The sequence below is a fragment of the Hydra vulgaris genome, chromosome 02 (assembly GCF_038396675.1).
Source record: "Hydra vulgaris chromosome 02, alternate assembly HydraT2T_AEP".
NCBI lineage: Eukaryota > Metazoa > Cnidaria > Hydrozoa > Anthoathecata > Hydridae > Hydra > Hydra vulgaris.
In genome coordinates, this window is record NC_088921.1 from 54,471,100 (window position 1) to 54,482,073 (window position 10,974).

The window sequence follows — 10,974 nt, forward strand, 5'->3', positions numbered from 1 at the left end:
GTATGTTTTTTAAAACGTCAAAACAAATTTTAGTAATATTCCTATTGACATCATCAGGACCAACTGCTTTATTTGATTTTAACGATTTAAAAGTACTTTTAAACTAAAAAAAATTTAGACACGAGTTTAGAGGGTTTTATATGTTTCTTTTATTAAACTTTTAGAGTAAATTTTTTCGGCTAGGTTTGTTCCTACAGATACGAAATAATTATTAAATGTGGAAGCAATCGTTATCTGATCAAGAAAAAGATTATCTACTTTAATAACTGAGTGCAAAGATTGCGACATTGTTTTAGTTTTACCAGTAATTTCGTTTATTAATTGCCAAGTGCATTTTGAGTTTAATTTGTATTTTTCCAGTAAATCAGTGTAGTATTTTTTTTTTGAATTATTCTTTAGGCGTTCAAATAATCTTACGTAGTTTTTATAAATGGTCTGAATCTAAGTTGTTATTAATTTTAAATATTTAATATATAGTTTTTGTTTAATTTTAGAAGATTTTAGAATACCCTAAGAAATCCATGGCGATTTAATTTTTTTATGTTTGTAATTTACGTCTTCTTTGCGGAAACTGATGTCATAAATTTTATAAAAAATTTGTAAAAAAGTAAATTTGAAAAAAGATTTGCATATTAAATTAATGTCTTTAGAAAAGTTAATATTGCCCCAATTAATTAAAGATAGTTAATATTTAAAAGGTTCTATTTTATGAAAAATTCGTTTCTTAAATGATTTTTTTTTCATTATAAACAATTGTTGCATAAATATAGATTGAAAAAGAAAAATAGGGAAATGATAAAATATGTCATTTTTAATAATGCCTTTTTTAACCTTTTACAGCCTACTGTTTCCATATGAGAACAGTACAAAAAGATAATACTAAAAATTGTTTATATTTTGTGTTTTCATAATTACCTACTATCATCTATATTTTGAATGTTGATAGCTTATTTATATCAAATTTGGTAACATTTGTATGAAAAATAATATATTTTTTAAGTTTATCAAAAACATGAAATCTTGGGGTTTTGGGACCACTCAAGTTGAGTTTTCACAACTCAACTCCAAATATTTAAATATCATTTTTTTGAGCAAAAAATAATTGTTTCCATTTGTAAATATAACTTATCAATTACTTATATTGATATGCAGGCTATAAATAAGAAAATAGTTAGATTGAAATAGAATGTTCCCAGATGGGAACATTAGGATGTTAGCTATGCAGTTTTGTTCGATGCAATGAGATTTGTTGCTGATAAACAAAATTTATCTAAAAACATTGACATATAAATACAACAGTATTGTGACCATTACAAGCATTTTACGCATGAACCAGTGCACAAGGTGAAAAGGCGAGTTAGAACAAAAGGAAATACAGAAGTAAGTCACCCCAACCTAATAAATCTTTACAACAAGTAAATGGGTAGAGTTGATTTGATGGATCGTCTTTTGGGATCCTACAGGTCTATGATCCGAGCCAAAATATGGTGGTGACCATTGATGACTAACATGTTAAACTTATCTCTGGTTGCAGCTTGGAGATTTTTTCCTGCTCTACATCCTACTGATGACAAAATTACTCACTTAGATTTCAGACAGGAAATTACAATAGTCCTAATGAAATTAACTCAAACATTGCAGGCAAAAGGTGGAAAACATACAAGTTTACCAGCAGATATTCGATTTAATGGCCAAGGCCATTAGCCAACTGATTGTACTCAAGGAAGATGTGTTATATGTCATAAGAATACAAGACCGATGTGTGGAAAATGTAATCTTAAACTTCATTACAGTAGAGGAACTCAATGTTTCAAAAATTATCACACTTTTTTTTACCGTTTATTTATCAGTTCATACAGTAACTATTGTTTACAAATGTAATAGGTTTTATTTTATTGGTTCATACAGTAACTATTGTTTACAAATTTAATAGGTTTTAATTTATTGTTTATCAGTAACTACAGTTTATGTAAGTAAATTTTTTTTTTTTAGTATGCTAAATAACTGTATTTAGCATATATTGTAACTATATTGTTTATAAAAGAAAAGTATTGATCTAGTAATCCAATAAATTAAATTAATGTTTTTTTTTTGTATTTGAAATGAAGTTAAAAAAAAAAGTTCAGTTGGGTTTAATGCAACATATTCCTAAACATTTTTTAAAAAACTTATATTACCCAGACCACTTGATAACATGAGACTTAAAATTAGCTTAAAAAATAAACATTAAATAAAAGACTGTTATTAATAAAAATTTTCATTAAAAATTAAATTTAAGTCATATTTTATTGGAACAATTACATTAATTAGTTTTGACTGAATAATGTATAATTGCACTTTCTAACACCCAGTGAAATATCTTCCCGCTATCTTTCGAATTCTTCTATAATATTCTGCGTTCTTCTTAAATTCACTTACAGGACATTAAACTAGGTAATCTCAATGAAAAACACTGAATTTGTTAATTTCGGAATTTGTTAAACTAACCACGATTATAATCCAGAAGCTGTTGCGTTGGTTTAATTAAGTATTAGTTAGCTATTATATCGCAACTAGGGTTAGGACTATTGTAATTGTAATTGTAAAAGTTAAATACAATTACACATTAAATACAATAATATTGTATTGTAATATTACAGAAACAATAAAAAAACTTTGTTTGGTATTGTATTGCTGAGATGAAAAACAATTGCAATAAGTATTGTATTGTTTTTTTTCTAACAATACAATAAAATTCGAGAACTATTGTACTGTATTGTTTTAATGAAATAAAATTACAATAACTATTGTATTGTTTTGATGAAAATAATTACAATATTACAACTATTGTAGTGTATTACTTTACATTAAAATAGAAAAGCTAACGTATTTTAACGTATTTATATTCATCTCTGACGAACTTACTATAATTTTTGCAATTTTTTATTTACGGATTTGCAATATATTGCAAATTTTATTTTTTACATATTTAGATTTCGGATCATCTATTTTGTTATGTATTTCAAGCTCTAAATGGCCGCAAAATATTGCCTGTCTGATGATAGCCTTTTATGAAAAATAACATTCATAAATCATTTTATTCAGCCCTTTTATTTTTTCCTCTTGATTTTAATGCTGCAAAGGAACTTAAAATATATATGAAAACTAAGTTTTGTAACACAAACAGTTAAACATAATAATTCTTCTTAAATAAAAATGTTAATGTCTTTTATTACAATAACAATATATTGTTATTGTATTACAAAGACGAATTACAATACAATATTTATTGTTATTGTAGTGGGTCATTACAATACATTTTTTTTTAGATATTGTTATTGCTTTATAAAGATGAATTGCAATACAATAATAAATATGGTAATATTTATTATAAAAATAATAACATTTCAGATATGGTTAGACACTATAAAAAGAAACCCTCAAGAGGTGAGTGGAGCAAAAAAGCTATGGCCTATGCTCATTATAATTTAAAAGAAGGACTTATAAGCTGCTTAGGTGCTGCAAATGCGTTTAACGTACCTGAAGCTACACTTCGTCCCGCTTGAAAAAAAAAGAAAATATCATCCAAACTCTCAGCAGGGACATCCTCCTTGTTCAAATACCACTTTCCTTTTACCAAGTCTTTTAAATGATCATAAATTTTGTTGATGTAAATCATTTTCTCAGTTGTCTTTGGATTTAGATTATGCCTATGTTTTGTCAGCAGTTTCCCTGCAGTGGAAAAAGCTCTCTCTGATGAAGATGAAGTTGGTGGATTGACAAATACCCCTCTTGCAATTTTGGCAAGCATTGGAATTACCTTTTCATTATTCTTCCACCACTCCAGGATGTCTGTGTTTGTTCCAACACGTGGCAACAGTGCATAGTCATTGAACTCTGATCTAAGAGGCTCAATTTCCATTGAACTTAGAGACAGTGACCCTTGGGCAGCTAACGAAGTGTTAAGCAACTCTGCCATGTTCTCTTCACAAGGATCATCACTTGGTTCAAACATGATATGGAGGATAAATTTTGAGCAGATTTTAAGAAAAATATTAATTTGATAATTAAATTGACCTAACCTCTTAGTTTAAATCCTGTAATTAAATCTGTATTCAAATATGCTGCACAACATGAAGATTTAATATTCTATATAACAGCAATGGACAAAATGTTTTTTGGATTAACAAAGAAACAATGTAGAAAGCTAATTTTTTACTTTGTTGAAAAATATGGTATTTCGGATCTGTTCAAAAAGGATAAAAAGATGGCAGAAGAAGATTGGCTGGCTAATTTTACACAGAAGCATACAGTTACAAAAAATAAAATAGCAGCACCAAGCGTATTTTCCTTTTTGTTAAGAAAACACCATGCAAAATAAATTTTTTTTATAGCTTTGCTGTTTAAAATATTAGCTAACATGTTTATTTTCTGAAACAAATCATTTTGGGAAAAAAACTACTTGGTGATGCTCGATTTTAATCAAAAATGTCAATTCTGACCAAAAAGTATAATAGCACCACACACTCTTTTGTTGTAAAATACTCTGATAACGGTAAAAATAATTGTTAAAATAGCAAGCGTTGGTTTTTTGTTGTTGCTGTTTTATTCGTTTTATGTTAGTGCGTATTAGTAGGAGACATTTACATATAAAAATGGGACGTAGAAAGCATTGTAGTGCAGAAGAACGAGAACTACCACGAAGGAGTCACTTTGGAACGTAGTTAAGGTGGTATACCCCTCAGAAAAATCAAATTTTTCAAAAATTTTGTTGTTGTTTTATTTAATTTAAAATTTATCATAGAATCATATTCTGAAAACCATTTTTTAAAATTCAGTATGTAACTTGAGGAAAATAACCTTTACTGAACCTTACTTTTTAAAGCGCCCTTGACAACCTCCATAGCAACAGTTAAATTTTTTCTTGGCCAAGAAATTCTCCCGAAATATAACTTTTGATACTGAGACAAAGCTTGTTGAAATGAGTTTATAATTTATTTCTATTTTCCATTAATCAAACTATCTGTAAGATTAAAAGCAATAACTGGATTTCTCATAAATTTCTTCCAGAAGTTTCTTTAAAACGAATTGCCATCTTAAAGTTATATATCTAGGTATCTGTTTATGTTTATATAATTTAAACCTTATACTTCTAATGGGTAGAGAACGTGTGAAATTTGCTACTCAATACAATAAGAAAAAAAGATTTGGAAACATGGAAATCAATATACTTTAAATAAAACAAATTCAGCAAATACTAATCTTCTACTAACAGATTCACAGAGCTCAATAAATGTATCTAATTTGAAGGTAAACCCTATTAATACTTCTGCAAGTTCTAATAAAAAAAACATATGTGGATACAGAATAATTGATAGCACTTTATTAGCCATTGTTGTTCAGTTATTATGTTGTCCAGAATGTAAAACTTGTCGACTTAATTTAGCTGAAAATGCAAAAAAAAATTTGGACTTTCCAGCATATTGATTATATATTGTATATGTGGATTCAGTCATGAGTTTTTTACATCCAAGAAGTGTGGTTCTGTAAGTTGTAGAGCCTTTGATATTAACCAAAGGTCAATTTATGCAATGCGTTCATGTGGACAAGGCCATACTGGCCTTAAAAGATTCTGTTATCTTATGGATCTTCCACCGCCAATGACTAAAAACACTTACATTAAAATTGTTTAAAAAATTGCTATTGAAGTTGAAGCAATTGCAGTAGAAACCATGTCTGATGCTGCACTTGGAATTATAAAAGCATCCCAACATACTGCTGATGAATACAATTTAATAAATACCAGTGTTTCTTGTGATGGTACTTGGCAAGGTTGAGGTTTTTCCTCATACAACGGTGTTTATACTGCAATATCAATAAGTACAGGAAAAGTCTTAGATTGTGAAGTATTATCCAAATATTGCAAACAATGTTTTTTGATTATAAAGAAAAAAATACAGACCCTGATGCATATAAAATGCTGAAAAATACTCATTTTTGTAACCTCAATACTGGCCCATCCACCGGTATGGAGGTCGCTGGAGCAAAATCAATTTTTGAACGATCTATTGAAAAATATAAACTTCGCTATACTGAATTTTGTGGTGACGGAGATAGTAAGGCATTTTCATCTGTTGAAAGAGTGTATGGTGATACAATAGTTTCAAAATTAGAATGCGTTGGTCATGTGCATAAAAGAGTTGGCACACGATCAAGAAAATTGAAAATGGAAAGGTGTCTAAGTGGAAGACTTACTGATGCAACAATTGACAGATTGCAAAACTATTATGGAATTGCAGTAAGAACCAAAAATCAGTCTGTTCATGAAATGCGCAGTGCTATACTCGCTTCATTGTTTCATGTTGCTTCCTCAAAAGAAAATAATTATCACACCTATTGTCCAAACGGTAAAAAAAGTTGGTGCCAGCACAATATTGATCGAAAACATCCCAATCAACCTTCTCTCTATAAACCTGGCCCTGGTTTGCCACGTGATATTATTGAGTTACTAAAGCCAATTTATAAAGAACTTAGCTCTAATGAATTACTTGCAAAATGTATGCATGGAAAAACTCAGAACCAAAATGAGAGTCTTAACATGATGATATGGGAACGAGTACCGAAAACTAAATTCTGTTCATTGTTACATTTGAAATTTGCAATATATGATGCTATTGCAAACTTTAATATTGGAAGAAAAGCATCAGTGATGACTTATGAAAAACTCAATATGATTCCAGGAACATTTATGATAGATGGCTGCAATAGAGAAAATAAAATACGCTTGTATCAATCATCATACAAAAATAAATCCAATGTTAAGTTGCGTAGAAATACAATCAGGGGCAATAAAAAGAACAAAAATGATAAGGAAAAGCAAAAACAAGGAACTCTTTATGCTGCTGGTAGCTTTTAAACATTTTGCTTTAAAATTTACAGACATTGTTTATTTTAAAAATATTTTATTGCATTTTTTTCTCTTTTTTAATTTTTAAAGTGTTTTTTTGCTAACTTCTATTTTTCAATCTCCCGTCACAGTTATTTCATTTTCTAGTAATCAGTTTTTAATCAAATTTTCAGCAATGATGTGTTTTTATATGATGTATGCAATCTGCCAAAATTTAATTATAAAACATTTCAGAGTTTGAGATATTGCTGTTTCAGCACTAAAAATTGGCTTATTTAAAAATCTTCATAATCCGTGTAGTGCTACATGGAAACTAATAGTCAGATTTAAAAACTTTTGGCAGATTGCATAGATCAAACTGTTTTTTATCATTGGATCAAGTTTTACTTTGAATACTCTATTAGAATCTGAGATATTTTTGACAGTGCGACGTGCATATTTTCCTATATCCGCCATTTTAGTTGATTGTCATGACAACATAACCACCTGTAATTTTATAAATCGATTTCGTTTAATAAGATCTTTCATAGGCTTAATTTTAATTTTGACTATAATATTTCACTTCCAAGATAATTTTGAAGGGGGTATACCACCTTAAGGAGGCATGGAGCGAAAAGCGATGTCAGGACTGGTTAACTCGATGCCAAGATGTTGTGTAGCCGTCATTGCCAATAAACGTCACGCTACAAAATACTAATGTGTTAAGAAATAACTAATATTTATTGTAAAATGCTTAAAACAATTGATCTCATAATTTTTCCTTATTTCAAAGTACACATTAAAGCTGTGATGCTAATATTTTTTTCGCGTTTTATTTGATTTTTTTTGAATTTTTGTTTAATAAATGAATACTATATATTAAAACTTGTATATTTTGTTTTTTATAAAAGTTATAAGCCATTTTACTTTTAAATATGTATTTAAAAGATTTTCAAGCTATCGAACATAGTTAAAATTTCTAATTTCAACCAATTTTTGGTTGTGGTGCCATTTTATTTTTCGCAACTGTAAATTTAATGTACGCAAACCAGAAGCAACATCAATTGCCAGAGCAATGGGTTTCAATAACCCAAGTTTAATAATATAAATAGACAAGTTTTTCAACAATTAACGGGAGCAACGGGAAAAATATAAATTCCCTGCTTCTTCAATCTACAATGTAGATGATTCAGGTCTGTCTACTGTGCCTAATAAGCTAACCATGGTTTTTTAACCACAGTCCGACAGGATCTAGAAGAGTTTCTAAAATTGTTTCAGCAGATAGAGGAAAAAATGTAACTATAATTTTTTTGTTTGTTTTGTTATTTAGGTGCCCCAGGAAGACCTAACGGTCTTGTAACAGAGCATCGCGGAAATGCGTTTAACGAGGAAGTTCACACCTCCTTCGTTACTTTGACGCAAAAATATGTCCAGAGTTCGCTTCCAACCTGGATCTCCTGCTTCTATAGTAAGCGCTCTAACCACTGCGCCACCGCAGCACATTTGTTGCATTGGTGCTACTGGCTTTTACCTGCCACCTTTTCTGATTTTTGCCAGATAATGTTTTTTGAACTTGTACAAAGAGCCCACCAGAAACTGCAGGCCACTGAAGTGATAAAGCCTGGAGCAACGAGGGAAGCGTTTTATATTTTTTGAAGCACTTTTATCTAAATGGGAAACTAAGCCAAAGATTTCCTGCTCTATTGATTATTGACAATAACAAAACTCAGATAACCGTGGAAGCTGTATTATATTGCAGAGAAAAAAACATCATCATGGTTGGGTTGCCGCCCCACACATTGTCTCCAGCCTCTTGATGTGTCATTTTTTGGCCCATTAAAGACTTACTATAGCATCGCTTACTTTAAAGCAGCTACAGTTGGAAATGGCGTTAATGAGTTTACAGAATGTGGGATCGAGTCTTATAATCCACTTGTGTTAAGCGAACATGACTTTGCTGCTACAAAAACTACTGACCATGATGTTGTTGGCGATCAAACTGAGAACAATAATGCTAATTCTCGGACCCAAGAAGTAGAAAACCATCATATAAACCATCCGGAAGAACTCAACAAATGCTAATTCAGATGCACCAAAGAAGTTGGTTAATGTTTTTGATTTTAAACCATTGCCTAAAGCATAAAAACGTGAGAAAAAACGAAAAAGCAAAAAAATGAGCTCAAACATTCTTACAAGTACACCCTTCAAAGAACTGTTAAAACAAAGAAAAAAACAGAAACAAGAACAAGAAAGTTTAAAAAACAGAGAAAAGAAGCTCGTGAAGCTAAAAAGGGTGTAACCCAAGCTAAGTTCCTGTAGGCCCAAGTCTATAGAAATCCAGGACAAACATTCTAGTTGCATCAACATCAAAGGATGATATTATAAGATGTCCTGCATGTCAAGAGGAACATTGTGACCCCCAACAGAAGAATAGTTTCAGTGCTGTAAATGACAATAGTAGTGGCATGAGGAATGTTCCAATTATGAAAGCAGTATTTTTATTTGTGACTATTGTTAGCGGTACAACTAAACACTTCAACATTACGTAACATTGCATTACGCTTAGTTTGATAGTTTGTAAGATGCTAAAACACAGTTACCATTTGTTAAACCATGTTCAAAAGATAAAATATGTTTAACTATTTTCTTTGTTTTCATCTTGCCCCAGAACTGGCGCAAGATGACAATTAATTAAGGTTGTGAAAAAATAAAAAAATAACTTTTTTATTTTATTTGAATAAGTAAATATTACATTAATTTTAATTATTAATTAAAAAATTAATTTTACTATCCTTGAAAATAAATTATTCAGCACCAAAAATTGTTAACATAGTCATCTTGTTATTTTTCACTAAGTAACCTATTACAGGTAAAAAAAATTGGGCTGAAAGAAAAATATTTAGGGGTCGTACAGGACTGAAATAGTTATGTTACTAATGTACTAATTTGCTTAAAATAATAGTAAAAAGAAAAATGTCATTTAAATTTTCCTTTCTCCCTATGAGACACATTTTCGATGGCTCTCAACGATATAAAGTGCAATTTGTAGCTGCTTTATATATTTGACTGTTTTTGAAATCCTAGATCAGTTTGACTCCTTGTTCAGGGCAGTCATTAACCACTTCTAAAAACTGGACTACTATCTAATTTTGAATTTAAAACATTTTATTAATGATATTCGAGATTTATTAAGATAAAAAAGATAGAGGTTGGTAAAACGAAAGAGAGGTTGGTATTTTTATTGCAATGTATACATTTGCAGAACGTTAATTTTGAACTTTATTGTATAAGTGATGTTATTGATGTATAAAGAGAACATATTGAACTAACATCTAAAGGAAATTACTAAACTACTCCAAATTACTTAAATAAATCTTGTTATAGATTGCTTTGCTATGCTTGACGCAGAGAAACAAAGTTTACAGACTGAAAAATCTTCATATCAGGAAAGAATTGCAAAAAAAATTTTTAATATAATTTGAATCGAAATTTAATTTGATGATCATTAATCTTGTCAATCAAACAATGGTATTTTTAATGACAATAAACACTATTTTTTGTAAATAAACGTAAAGATGTTGTATTATCTTTAAAAGGCAGACAAAAATTAAAAAAAATAAACAAATGTAGTACTCAAATATACACACACCTATATATAAAAGATATAAAATTATAATAGACACTTGCTTTTCTTGATTTATACATAAGAACTCAAGAAAAATAATATGAGAATAGGTTTTTAAAAAAAGCCAAAAAATTTTTTAAACTTTATAAAATTTACAAAAAAAAAAATACAAAAAATAAGTTTTTATAATTCAATGATATACAATACAAAAATTTTAAACACAAAAATATCAAGGACCAACCTAATATTTTTTAGAAAAAAACTTGAAAAAACTTGAAAAAACTTCACAAATGAAAAACTTTACTACCCAGCAAACACTTTTGTAGTGGATTTGCAGGTGATATATATATGTATGTATATATATATATATATATATATATATATATATATATTATATATATATATATATATATATATATATATATATATATATATATATATATATGCACCTGCATCATGTGATAAAGTGGCTAGTCATCGGGTA